This window comes from Pleurodeles waltl, chromosome 3_2, assembly GCF_031143425.1.
Source record: "Pleurodeles waltl isolate 20211129_DDA chromosome 3_2, aPleWal1.hap1.20221129, whole genome shotgun sequence".
Lineage (NCBI taxonomy): Eukaryota > Metazoa > Chordata > Amphibia > Caudata > Salamandridae > Pleurodeles > Pleurodeles waltl.
Window position 1 is genome coordinate 87,316,137 of NC_090441.1, and position 13,207 is coordinate 87,329,343.

Consider the following 13,207-nt stretch of genomic DNA (forward strand, 5'->3'; position numbering starts at 1 on the left):
CATCAGTTTGGACAATGAATTTTTTGGAGTAACAGGGGCTTTTCAGGACAGGTGCAGAGCACATGGCCTGCTTCAGCTCCTCAAAAGCTTCCTGACAGCTAGCTGTCCACAATACCTTTTTAGGCATTTTCTTGGAGGGGAGGTCATTAAGAGGGGCTGCAATGGAGCCATAGTTCTTTATGAACCTCCTGTAATACCCAGTGAGGCATAAGAAGGCTCTCACCTGGGTCTGAGTTGTAGGGGGAACCCAATCTATAATAGTTTGGATTTTCCCCTGAAGTGGTGCAATCTGTTCTCCACCTACCAGGTGTCCCAGATAAACCACCTTACCCTGCCCTATCTGGCACTTTGAAGCCTTGATAGTGAGGCCTGCCTTTTGCAGGGCCTCTAAAACTTTCCATAGGTGGACCAGGTGATCATCCCAGCTGGAGCTAAAGACAGCTATATCGTCTAGATATGCTGCACTAAAAGCTTCCAGCCCTTGCAGGACTGTATTCACCAACCTTTGAAAAGTGGCAGGTGCATTTTTCAATCCAAAAGGCATTACTGTGAATTGGTAATGGCCTCCAATGGTTGAAAATGCAGTTTTTGCTTTTGCATCTTCTGATAATTTGATCTGCCAATACCCTGCAGTCAAATCAAAAGTGCTTAGATACTTGGCAGATGCCAGTGTATCTATTAGCTCATCTGCCCTGGGTATAGGGTGAGCATCAGTTTTGGTTACCTGGTTGAGACCTCTATAGTCTACACAAAACCGCATTTCCTTCTTTCCATCCTTGGAATGAGGTTTTGGTACAAGTACCACAGGAGAGGCCCATGGACTTTCAGAGTGCTCAACCACTCCCAGTTCAAGCATTTTCTGCACCTCTTGCTTTATGCAGTCTCTGACATGGTCAGGCTGCCTATAGATCTTACTTTTGACAGGCAAGCTGTCTCCAGTATCTATAGTGTGCTCACACCAAGAAGTGGTGCCTGGCACAGTAGAGAAGAGTTCAGAAAACTGACCCAGGAGATTTATGCAGTGGTCTTTCTGCTCAGCAGTAAGACAATCTGCCAATACTACACCTTCCACTAGAGCATCTTGTTCTGTGGAAGAGAAGAGATCAGGGAGAGGGTCACTCTCTTCTTCCTGTCCCTCATCTGTTGGCATGAGCAGGGTGAGATCAGCCCTGTCATAGTAGGGTTTCAGGTGATTGACATGGAGCACCCTAAGGGGACTCCTGGCAGTGCCTAAGTCAACTAAGTAGGTGACTTCACCCTCCTTTTCAACAATTGTGTGGGGTCCACTCCATTTATCTTGGAGTGCTCTTGGGGCCACAGGCTCCAAGACCCACACTTTCTGCCCTGGTTGGTACTGAACCAAAACAGCCTTCTGGTCATGCCATTGCTTTTGGAGCTCTTGGCTGGCCTGAAGGTTTTTACTGGCCTTTTTCATGTACTCAGCCATCCTTGATCTGAGGCCAAGTACATAGTCCACTATGTCTTGCTTTGGAGCTTTTAAAGGTTGTTCCCAACCCTCCTTAACAAGTGTTAGAGGACCTCTCACAGGGTGTCCAAATAGGAGTTCAAAGGGGCTAAAGCCCACTCCTTTTTGGGGTACCTCCCTGTAAGCAAAAAGGAGGCAAGGTAACAGGATATCCCATCTCCTGCGGAGTTTTTCAGGGAGTCCCATAATCATGCCTTTGAGAGTTTTGTTAAATCTCTCCACCAGTCCATTTGTTTGTGGATTATAGGGTGTGGTGAACTTGTATGTCACACCACACTCCTTCCACATGGCCTTTAAGTAAGCAGACATGAAATTGCTTCCCCTGTCTGATACCACCTGTTTTGGGAAGCCCACCCTGGAAAAGATTCCCAGGAGGGCCTTTGCCACTGCAGGAGCTGTAGTGGTCCTTAGAGGAATTGCTTCAGGATATCTGGTGGCATGGTCCACTACCACCAAGATAAACCTATTGCCTGAAGCAGTAGGAGGGTCAAGGGGGCCAACTATGTCAACCCCTACCCTTTCAAAGGGAACCCCAACCGCAGGCAGTGTGATAAGGGTGCCTTTGGAGTGCCACCTGTCTTGCCACTGGCTTGACAGGTTTCACAGGACTTACAAAATTCCTTTGTGTCCTCTGACATTCTAGGCCAATGAAACAAGGGAACAAGCCTGTCCCAAGTTTTCATTTGCCCCACATGTCCAGCTAAGGGAATGTTGTGGGCTAGAGTTAGGAGGAACTTTCTGTACTCCTGAGGAATCACCAATCTCCTGGCAGTTCCAGGTTTTGGATCACTTGCTTCAGTGTACAAGAGGTTGTCCTCCCAGTAAACTCTGTGAGAGTCACTGACATCCCCATTTGCTTGTTTGACAGCTTGCTGCCTTAGACCCTCTAGTGTGGGACAGGTCTGCTGTGCCACACTCAGCTCCTCCCTGGCAGGCCCCCCTTCACCCAAAAGATCAGCAGTGTCTGCTTCCAGCTCCTCTGGTGTAGGTTCTGCACAGGGTGGAAATTCTTCTTCCTCAGAAGAAGAATCCACTATAGAGGGAGGGATAGTAGGTAGTGCTTTACTTCTACTAGCCCTAGCTTTAGGGAGCACTTGGTCCATTCTTCCAGGATCGAAGTCACCCTGTCCTTTTTGCTTTTTGGCCTGAGCCCTGGTTAAAGCAAAAATATGCCCTGGTATGCCCAGCATTGCTGCATGGGCCTCCAACTCCACATCTGACCAAGCTGATGTCTCTAAATCATTTCCTAGTAGACAGTCTACAGGTAAATCTGAGGCAACCACAACTTTCTTTGGACCAGTAACCCCCCCCCCCCCAGTTGAGATTTACAACAGCCATGGGGTGGCTAAGTGTGTTGTTGTCAGCATCGGTTACTTGGTACTGGTGACCAAGTAGGTGTTGTTCAGGGTGGACCAGTTTCTCTATTACCATTGTAACACTGGCACCTGTGTCCCTGTAGGCCTGAACCTCAACACCATTTATTAGGGGTAGTTGCTTGTACTTATCCATGTTAAGGGGACAAGCAACTAAGGTGGCTAAATCAAAAGCCCCCTCAGAGACTAACACAGCCTCTGTGGTCTCCCGAAACAAGACCAACCCCAACTAAGTTACCAAAAGTGAGCCCAGCTACTCCCTTGGATTGGCTATTAGTAAGTTTGCTCCCACCACCACTGCTATTACTAGGGGCACTAGGTGTAGCAGCAGGGGTTGTAGTGGTAGGAGGCTTGGTGCTTTTCTTTGGACAACTGGGATCTGTTGTCCAATGGCCTTTTATTTTACATAAATAGCACCATGGTTTCTTTTCTTTGTTTTGATTTGAAGAGGATTTGGACCCACCACCCCCACCAGAGTGTTTTTGTGGGCCTGATGAAGACTAATTTTTAGATTTGTCCCCACCCTTGTCAGAAGGCTTACCATCCTTCTTCTTGCCATCTTTGTCACCCCCTGTATGAACTTTTCTGTTCACCCTTGTTCTGACCCATTTGTCTGCCTTCTTTCCCAATTCTTGGGGAGAGGTCAGATCAGAGTCTACCAGGTACTGGTGCAACAAATCATACACACAATTATTAAGAATATGCTCTCTCAAGATTAAGTTATACAGGCTTTCATAATCAGTAACTTTACTGCCATGTAACCACCCCTCCAAGGCCTTCACTGAATGGTCAACAAAGTCTACCCAGTCTTGTGAAGACTCCTTTTTGGTTTCTCTGAACTTCATCCTGTACTGTTCAGTGGTTAAGCCATAACCATCTAGGAGTGCATTCTTAAGAACTGCAAAATTATTGGCATCACTTTCTTTCACAGTAAAGAGCCTATCCCTACCCTTTCCACTAAATGATAGCCATAGGATAGCAGCCCACTGCCTTTGAGGGACATCCTGTACAACACAGGCCCTCTCAAGTGCAGCAAACCACTTGTTAATGTCATCCCCCTCCTTATAAGGGGGAACTATCTTGTGCAGATTCCTAGAATCATGCTCTTTTGCAGGATGACTATGGAGAATACTGCTGCTGCCACCATGGGTTTCTAAACCCAATTTCTGTCTTTCTCTTTCCACTTCTAAGGACTGCCTATCCAAATCCAGCTGTTGCTTCTTGAGCTTCAGCCTGGTTTGTTCCACTCTCAATCTATTGAGCTCCCTTTCTAACACTCTGTCATCAGGGTGGGTGGGTGGGACATGCATTGAAACAGAAGTATGGTGAGAATGAACAGAAGGAGACCTGTCCCTAACAGATGGCACCCTAACAGCTTGGCTAACAGAAACATCACTTCTACTATGATGAGAAGGAATACTCTTACTGTGATGTGAGACAACACTATCAGTATGGTGTGACTCTACATCAGTACCAGCTATGCTAGGTTGTCTGATAATGGGCAGGCTAGGAAGTTTCCTTTCTAAATCTTTTGCTAGTGGTGCCCCAGGGTCAGATTGGGAACCATCAGCTAATTTCTCTACAGAAGTGGCACCTCTGGCCTTATCCTGTTCAACAAGCATATTAACCAACAGTTCTCTAGAGGGATTCTTCCCTACACTTAAACCTCTTTCTATGCAGAGACTCCTTGCTCCTTTCCAGCTAAGGTGATCATAAGCAAGTTTGGACAGATCAACAGTTTGGCCTGTGCCAGACATTTTAGAAAGTGTTTAAGTGATAGAAAAAGTGAGAAAAAAGTTTTTCAGACCTTTTGGAAAGACAGAAAAAAACTTTTTTAACTTTTTAAGAACTTTTTAGAAAGTTTAGAGGTACTTTTCAGCACTTTGAAAAGAAGTGAGAGAAGAAAAGCAAAACTTTTTGGTTAGGTGTACATACACTGAACTTGTTTTGTATATTTTTCTCTTATGAAAAGTACAATGACAAAAGTGGTAAGTAGTTGCAAAGTACTTATCCCACCGCTGCAGAACCAATGTAGGAGGCTGGACTGGCTTGTAGTGAGTACCAAGGGGTACTTACACCTTGCACCAGGCCCAGGTATCCCTTATTAGTGTATAGGGTGTCTAGCAGCTTAGGCTGATAGATAATGATAGCTTAGCAGAGCAGCTTGGGCTGAACTAGGAGACGAGGGAAGCTCCTACAGTACCACTAGTGTCATATGCACAATATCATAAGAAAACACAATACACAGATATACTAAAAATAAAGGTACTTTATTTTTATGACAATATGCCAAAAGTATCTCAGTGAGTACCCTCAGTATGAGGATAGCAAATATACAGAAGATATATGTACACAATACCAAAATATGCAGTAATAGCAATAGAAAACAGTGCAAACAATGTATAGTCACAATAGAATGCAATGGGGGCACATAGGGATAGGGGCAACACAAACCATATACTCCAAAAGTGGAATGCGAACCACAAATGGACCCCAAACCTATGTGACCTTGTAGAGGGTCGCTGGGACTGTAAGAAAACAGTGAGGGTTAGAAAAATAGCCCACCCCAAGACCCTGAAAAGTGAGTGCAAAGTGCACTAAAGTTCCCCAAAGAGCACAGAAGTCGTGATAGGGGAATTCTGCAGGAAAGACCAAAACCAGCAATGCAACAACGATGGATTTCCAGACGAGGGTACCTGTGGAACAAGGGGACCAAGTCCAAAAGTCACGATCAAGTCGACAGTGGGCAGATGCCCAGGAAATGCCAGCTGTGGGTGCAAAGAAGCTGCTACTGGACAGTAGAAGCTGAGGATTCTGCAAGAACGACAAGGGCTAGAAACTTTCCCTTTGGAGGATGGATGTCCCACGCTGTGGAGAGTCGTGCAGAAGTGTTTTCCTGAAGAAAGACCGCAAACAAGCCTTGCTAGCTACAAGTCGTGCGGTTAGGGTTTTTGGATGCTGCTGTGGCCCAGGAGGGACCAGGATGTCACCAATTGCGTCAGGGGACAGAGGGGGCGCCCAGCAAGACACGGAGCCCTCTCAGAAGCAGGCAGCACCTGCAGAAGTGCCGGAACAGGCACTACGAAGTGGAGTGAAACGGTGCTCACCCGAAGTTGCACAAAGGAGTCCCACGCCGCCGGAGGACAACTCAGGAGGTCGTGCAATGCAGGTTAGAGTGCCGTGGACCTAGGCTTGGCTGTGCACAAAGGATTCCCTCGGAAAGTTCACAGGAGCCGGAGTAGCTGCAGAACACGCGGTTCCCAGCAATGCAGTCTGGCGTGGGGAGGCAAGGACTTACCTCCACCAAACTTGGACTGAAGAGTCACTGGACTGTGGGAGTCACTTGGACAGAATTGCTGGATTCAAGGGACCTCGCTCGTCGTGCTGAGAGGAGACCCAGAGGACCGGTGATGCAGTTCTTTGGTGCTGCGGTTGCAGGGGGACGAGTCCGTCGACCCACAGGAGATTTCTTTGGAGCTTCTAGTGCAGAGAGGAGGCAGACTACCCCGACAGCATGCACCACCAGGAAAACAGTCGAGAAGGCGGCAGGATCAGCGTTACAGAGTTGCAGTAGTCGTCTTCGCTACTTTGTTGCAGTTTTGCAGGCTTCCAGTGCGGTCAGCAGTCGATTCCTTGGCAGAAGGTGAAGAGAAAGATGCAGAGGAACTCGGATGAGCTCTTGCATTCGTTATCTGAGGAAATCCCCAAAGCAGAGACCCTAAATAGCCAGAAAAGAGGGTTTGGCTACTTAGGAGAGAAGATAGGCTAGGAACACCTGAAGGAGCCTATCAGAAGGAGTCTCTGACGTCACCTGCTGGCCCTGGCCACTCAGAGCAATCCAGTGTGCCAGCAGCACCTCTGTTTCCAAGACGGCAGAGGTCTGGAGCACACTGGAGGAGCTCTGGGCACCTCCCAGGGGAGGTGCAGGTCAGGGGAGTGACCACTCCCCTTTCCTTTGTCCAGTTTCGCGCCAGAGCAGGGCTGAGGGGTCCCTGAACCGGTGTAGACTGGCTTATGCAGAAATGGGCACCATCTGTGCCCATGAAAGCATTTCCAGAGGCTGGGGGAGGCTACTCCTCCCCTGCCTAAACACCTTTTTCCAAAGGGAGAGGGTGTAACACCCTCTCTCTGAGGAAGTCCTTTGTTCTGCCATCCTGGGCCAAGCCTGGCTGGACCCCAGGAGGGCAGAAACCTGTCTGAGGGGTTGGCAGCAGCAGCAGCTGCAGTGAAACCCCTGAAAAGGCAGTTTGGCAGTACCCGGGTCTGTGCTACAGACCCGTGGGATCATGGGATTGTGCCAACAATGCCAGGATGGCATAGAGGGGGCAATTCCATGATCATAGACATGTTACATGGCCATATTCGGAGTTACCATTGTGAAGCTTCACATAGGTATTGACCTATGTGTAGTGCACGCGTGTAATGGTGTCCCGCACTCACAAAGTCCGGGGAATTTGCCCTGAACAATGTGGGGGCACCTTGGCTAGTGCCAGGGTGCCCACACACTAAGTAACTTAGCACCCAACCTTTACCAGGTAAAGGTTAGACATATAGGTGACTTATAAGTTACTTAAGTGCAGTGGTAAATGGCTGTGAAATAACGTGGACGTTATTTCACTCAGGCTGCAGTGGCAGGCCTGTGTAAGAATTGTCCGAGCTCCCTATGGGTGGCAAAAGAAATGCTGCAGCCCATAGGGATCTCCTGGAACCCCAATACCCTGGGTACCTCAGTACCATATACTAGGGAATTATAAGGGTGTTCCAGTATGCCAATGTAAATTGGTGAAATTGGTCACTAGCCTGTTAGTGACAATTTGGAAAGAAATGAGAGAGCATATCCACTGAGGTTCTGATTAGCAGAGCCTCAGTGAGACAGTAAGTCATAACACAGGTAACACATACAGGGCACACTTATGAGCACTGGGGCCCTGACTGGCAGGGTCCCAGTGACACATACAACTAAAACAATATATATACAGTGAAATATGGGGGTAACATGCCAGGCAAGATGGTACTTTCCTACAATGATGCTGCAGTGGGTCAAGCAGTTCTTAGACATTTGTTCGGATAAGGTGAGCTGTTTGTTTCCCTCCATCCGCTTCTGATTTAATCACATTTTCTGGTTGTTATTAACGTACCTTTCTTGCATATTCATATATTTGTGTTTAATGACACTGTTTTATAATGATGGAGGTAGACAGTATTTCTTGGTACCGAAAATGGGTTACATACAGCTTGCTACTCTATTCAAGCATGTGAATCTATGAAAGTTCCAATACTAGAGTAAGAAATAAGTTACTTACCTGTAACTGTAGTTCTCCAGTATTGGACACTTTCATAGATTCACATGTGGCCGCCCACCTCCCCGGAGGAGCTCACCTTCTCTCTTTTCAGTGTGCTGGGTTATTTCAGCACATGTGCTCAGAAAATCTGAGGGAAGGCAGCTCCTCACAGGTGGTTCTAGAGGGATGAGGCAATCTGATTGGTTCAAGTTTGAGTTTGGATCTATTTTACAAAACAACTATGATGGGTTATTGTATTGAGGCCTACTTCATGTATTGTGTGCATACATCTTCAGGCTTGGTTTTATATTCCACCGGGAGACTCCCATCTTGACGACGGGGAAGTATTCAAGCATGTGAAACTATGAAAGTGTCCAATACTGGAGAACTACAGTTACAGGTAAGTAACTTATTTCTTTTCAATAGCTGAAGAAAAAGTGTTCCGGGATCCTTCCAAATGCACAGGAATATTCTTAGTTTATGACTATCAGTGAGAATCCTACAATGCAGAAACAATACTGACAGTGACCTGTCATAGATGGTACAGAATGGACCATATAATTTAATTATGCTTAGTTCAGATTGAGTTGCCCTATGGCCAAAAGAAACTGATGTATGTATGTACAGAATTTTGTCTAAAGCTGCTGGTCCATTAGAAAACTGACCAGACACCAGATATAACATATATTGCTTTATGACTGTAACTCCTTACAGGGCTGGTAATTGTGCCAGAGGTGATTAACTCATTTTAGTATTAATGCTGTGAAATAACAATTGTCAAAATTAGTGACGATATGGACTTAAGTGATTTTTTCTGGAGTCACATCTAGTAAAACAAAGAGTTATATATAAACACACTCTGATAAATGCTGCTATAAAGATAGAACAGACACATTCTGAAACAGAAGTTCAGAAAGAATTAGAGAAATAAACAAGGAAATAATGCAAAGTACTTTTAAGATAGCTGATGATGGTTTTCGGACACTTTAATAGGCATATATATAGTACCATTCATAATCTCTTCTGCTGTCGTTCTTCTGAAAGAAGATTTGAATCTCCTATAACAAAGGCAGATTAAAGCATTAATACAACTAAATTGGGCATACAAACTCTGAAAATAATTGAAGTGCCTTGACAGCTGATAAATGAAATGGATGTCTCTGAACTCCTAAAATCTGATGTCAAGATAGATAATGCTCACTACCAAGAAGGCACCATACCACCTTTAACAAACACAGAAGATAGAGAGCACCTCATGTTCTGTACTAGAACACTCACATCTTATCAGGCCCCTGCATGCAGTAATCCTTCCGAACACTGCATTTCATTTCCATAATTGTCAAAAGCAATAATCCTTGGGTTGGTATAAAAAAATACTCAATGCCATTCTTCAACATGTCCAAGAATTCTCTTTCAAATTCAGATGCTGGACAAAAGACAAACCTGCATTCATTGGTATACCTGCATGTACCAACACAGTAGAACATTCCCTTCTCTGTGATTCTATCACTCTCCAAGGAGCTTAAACCATTTAAAGGCCAGTCTTGCTTCTAAATTACATACAGCATCTGCTTCATTAATTCCTTCCTATCATACACTCTCAGGAAACAGCTCATATCTAATTAGAACAAATTAAATGTATTGTGGGTTGACCTCCAGTTTTATGTGTGTTAACCGTTCAAAAACAGTGAAATGTTGTGGTATTACAGTTTATCCTCCCCAATAGAAATTATTTGAAAGTGTTCCTTGGCCAAAAATAGACATGATAAAAACGCCCTTTGAGGTTGTAGTGATTATGAGACAGAAATAAGTGTCTTTAATCTCTGCAAAGGAAACATTTGCTTTGGAAACAGCCCTATCTGTATCCAAAGTCCAATGCCTATTGCAGACCCAGTTCCTAACACATTCTGTTGTTTTGCTGCACCCCCCCCCACTACGCATCAAATACCAAAGGCGCAGTCCATGTTTGTAAAACTATGATATTTGGCCTATTGACTGCTGTAAGAAAATGCCTTTTTGGCATGGTTATCCCCTGACTTTTTGCCTTTTGCTGATTCCAGTTATGATTAGAAGTGTGCTGGGACCCTGCTAACCAGGCCCCAGCACCAGTGTTCTTTCCCTAAACTGTACCTTTGCTTCCGCAATTGGCACAGCCGTGGCACTCAGATAAGTCCCTTGTAATTGGTACCCCTGGCACCAAGGGCCCTGATGGCAGGGAAGGTCTCTAAGTGCTGCAGCATGTTTTATACCACCCTGGGGACCCCTCACTCAGCACATACACACTTCCTCACAGCTTTTGTGTGCTGGTGGGGAGAAAATGACTAAGTCGACATGGCACTCCCCTCAGAGTGCCATACCAACCTCACACTGCCTCTGGCATAGGTAAGTCACCCTACTAGCAGGCCTTACAGCCCTAAGGCAAGGTGCACTATACCACAGGTGAGGGCATATGCGCATGAGCACTATGCCCCTACAGTGCCTAAGCAAAACCTTAGACATTGTAAGTGCAGGGTAGCCATAAAGAGTATATGGTCTGGGAGTTTGTCAGACACAAACTCCACAGTTCTATAATGGCTACACTGAAATCTGGGAAGTTTGGTATCAAACTTCTCAGCACAATACATGCACACTGATGCTAGCGTGGAATGTAGTGTAAAATGCACCCAGAGGGCATCTTAGAGATGCCCCGTGAATACCAATCCGACTTCTAGTGTTAGGCTGACCAGTTTCTGCCAGCCTGCCACAACCAGACGAGTTGCTGGCCACATGGGGAGAGTGCCTTTGTCACTCTGTGGCCAGGAACAAAGCCTGTACTGGGTGGAGGTGCTTCTCACCTCCCCCTGCAGGAACTATAACACCTGGCTCACCCCCTTTGTTACAGCGCCACCGGGCATCCCAGCTAATGGAGATGCCCGCCCCTTCGGCCACTGCCCCTTTTGGCGGCAAGGCTGGAGGAGATAATTAGAAAAACAAGGAGGAGTCACCCACCAGTCAGGACAGCCCCTAAGATGCCCTGAGCTGAGGTGACCCCTGCCTTTAGAAATCCTCCATCTTAGTTTTGGAGGATTCCCCCAATAGGATTAGGGATGTGCCCCCCTCCCTTCAGGGAGGAGGCACAAAGAGGTTGTAGCCACCCTCCAGGTCAGTAGCTATTGGCTACTGCCCTCCCAGACCTAAACACACCCCTAAATTTAGTATTTAGGGGCACCCAAGAACCCAGGAAATCAGATTCCTTCAACCTTAACAAAGAAGGACTGCTGACCTACAAGCACTGTAGAGAAGACAGAAGACGACAACTGCTTTGGCCCCAGCCCTACCGGCCTGTCTCCTGACTCGAAAACCTGCAACCAGTGACGCATCCGACAGGGACCAGCGACCTCTGAAGCCTCAGAGGACTGCCCTGAACCAAAGGACCAAGAAACTCCCGCGAGCAGTGGCTCTGCTCAACTTCAATAACAACTTTGCAACTTTCTTGCAACTTTAAAGGACTTCACTCTTCCCGCCGGAAGCGTGAGACTTCACCCTCTGCAACTGACGCCCCCGGCTCGAGATCCAGAGAACTAACACCACAGGGAGGACTCCCCGGCGACTGCGACCCCGTGAGTAGCCTGAGACGACCCCCGTAGGCCCCCACAGCGACACCTGCAGAGGGAATCCAGAGGCTCCCCCTGACCGCGACTGCCTGTAACAAGGGACCCGACGCCTGGGCCAAGCACTGCACCTGCAGCCCCCAGGACCAGAAGGAACCAAACCTCAGTGCAGGAGTGACCCCCAGGCGAGCCTCTGCCTGGCCCAGGTGGTGGCTGGCACGAGAAGCCCCCCTGTGCCCTGCCTGCACCGCTAGAGTGACCCCTGGGTCCCTCCATTGAAACCAATACAAAACCCGACGCCTGCTTTGCACACTGCACCTGGCCTACCTTGTGCTGCTGAGGGTGTGTTTTGTGTGCCTACTTTTGTCCCCCAAAGTGCTCTACAAAACCCCCCTGGTCTGCACCCGAGGATGCGGGTACTTACCTGCTGGCAGACTGGAACCGGAGCACCCCTGTTCTCCATAGGCGCCTATGTGTTTTGGCCACCTCTTTGACCTCTGCACCTGACTGGCCCTGAGCTGCTGGTGTGGTAACTTTGGGGTTGCCTTGAACCCCCAATGGTAGGCTTCCTATGCCCAGTAACTAAGACTTGTAAGTGTCTTACTTACCTCACAATCTAACCAATACTTAGCTCCCCCAGGAACTGTTGATTTTTGCACTGTGTCTACTTTTAAAATAGCTTATTGCCATTTTAACAAAAACTGTATATGTTACTGCTCTAATTCAAAGTTCCTAACTTACCTGTGTGGAGTACCTTGCAAACTGAAGTTGTAAGTGCTTTACTTACCTCAGAAACTTAACCTTACATACCTCCCCCAGGAACTGTTAATTCTTGCACTGTCTACTGCTTTAATTCAAAGTTCCTTACTTACCTGTGTGGAGTACCTTGGATTTTATGTATTTACTTCAAATCTTGAACTTGTGGTTATAAAAATAAAGAAAATATATTTTTCTATATAAAAACTATTGGCCTGGCGTTAAGTCTTTGAGTGTGTTCCTCATTTATTGCCTGTGTGTTCAACAAATGCTTAACACTACCCTCTGATAAGCCTACTGCTCGACCACACTACCACAAAATAGAGCATTAGAATTAGCTAATTTTGCCACTATCTTTCACCTCAGGGGAACCCTTGGACTATGTGCACACTATCTCTTACTTTGAGATAGTATATACAGGGCCAATTTCCTGCCACTACCTTTCAATTCATTCATCAGTTCAGTGTTTTCTAATCCCAACTACACATCTGATCATTGTTTGTGTAATTATTTTTACCTAGTGAAGAAATAAAGACTGCATTAATGCCAACATGGCTTAAAATGAAAACTAAACAACAATGCAATGAAACAATGGCATTCATTTTGGAGGAGACCTTTGAACAGGATAAGTGAGTATGGGCCCATGTTGTTTCACATGTTTCAAGCCACTCATGTGAGACCTGGAGTTTGGTGTATAATCTGTTTTGAAACTGAATTATG